Below are 1,718 nucleotides of genomic sequence, written 5' to 3' on the forward strand. Positions count from 1 at the left end.
CTGGCAGTCTCAGAGAAGAGCGATGCTTCCTTCTGAAATAACAATCAAACAAGGAGCCAAATTTAAACAAGACACCATCTTGTGAAAAATGAGCTTGCATAGAACATCCTTAATAAAAATGCCTCTATAGTATTCATCTTCTATTTCCAAAGGTTCTGTAGCTCAGGCACTGTAAAATTAATTATTATATAGTTCTGATATATTCTTTTCGAATTATTCAAATAACACTCAGGGTGAATTGTTTAACTTGAACTGAAAATGTAGTACTGCATCTGGAGGGACAGACCGAGCACTTCTTCCAGTGTTCACACAAGGATTCTTAACCAAACTGAGATCTTAACAATTTTATATGATCTTCAAAGATGATTTCAGATGAGTCAACGAGTAAGAGTTCAAAGCTTTCTCCGTGTACAGAAACAATCTGATGTGACCCGTTCATTATTCAGTGGCAGATATTGAAGTTACTGGTGTAAATTATGGCTTTCTTTTTTAAAAAAAAGTTGATTGTTTCATATGGGAAACTTTCTCACCAAGATTTCCCCGCATTTAATTTTCTCTTCTGGACTTAACCTGTGTCTCAACTGCCAGAACTGCAAACTAAATGGCCATGTCCTGTTTTCTGGGACACTTGAAATGCTCAGTGAGATAATGAGTTTTTCTACCTCTGCCTGAGTTCGTGTTATGGTCATTGATCTGAAATGTGCGTGCTGCTCTATTAAAATTAACACCAGCAGCTTGCATTTACATAGCACCCTTGATGTAGTTAAATACATGCCCAAGCGCTTCACGGGAGTGAAATCAGATAAGATTTGGCACTGAGCAACATAAGGAGATTTTAGGACAGTGACCAAAGGCTTGGTCAAAAAGGTAGCTTTTCAGGAGTATCCCAAAGGAGAGAGCAAAAGAGTCAGAGGCTTTGGGAGGAAGTTCCAGAGCTTGGGGCCCAAGCATTTGAGGGTATGGCTGCCAATGGTTTGGCAATGGAAATTGGGAATGCATAAAATGCTAGAATTGGAGGAGTGCTGAAGAGGGCTTGGGAGGGCTGAAGAGCCGGAAAAGATAGCAAGGGGCATGGAGGTCAGAGAGAGATTTGAACACCGAGGGTGAGAATTTTAGAATCAAGGCATCACCAGAACCGAAAGCCAAGATCGGACAGTGAGCACAGGGGGTGATGGGTGAATGGGATTTGTTGCGAGTTAGGATATGGGCAGCAGAGCTTCGGATGCGATCAAGTTTACAGAGGGCGGCCATGAGAGAGCATTGGATAAATCTGTTGTTTTCTTTAGCTTTTCCCTTCTGATCAAGTCTCCTTCCTCCTGACTGCTTTCCTTTTCCTAACCCTCCTCCCAAAAATGGATCTCTGCTTCAGCTGGATCTGTACAGGTACTCGGGGTAGCAGGGGGGGTGCAGGGGGGGTGGGGGTGTGTGTGTGTCTGGGGGGGAAGTGGGGGTGGTTAGTGCCAGAGAAAATACTCCAAGATTTTCAGCAGCTTGTGAGTGACAGAGAGTTTGTTGCCAGCTCATCTATGTAGGGGATAAAATGGCCGGGCGTGGTGTGGAGGGGGGTGGGGGTGGGCCGGGGCAGGTGGGGGGTGGTGGTGCGGTGTGGGTGGGTGGGGAGGCGGTTGTGGGGGGTCAGACTCTGGAAATAATATCCTGGGTACAATCCTTCCTCAGGTACCGGAACTGAAAGATAAACAAGCATTTTAGTAGAATTG

This window comes from Carcharodon carcharias, chromosome 13, assembly GCF_017639515.1.
Source record: "Carcharodon carcharias isolate sCarCar2 chromosome 13, sCarCar2.pri, whole genome shotgun sequence".
Lineage (NCBI taxonomy): Eukaryota > Metazoa > Chordata > Chondrichthyes > Lamniformes > Lamnidae > Carcharodon > Carcharodon carcharias.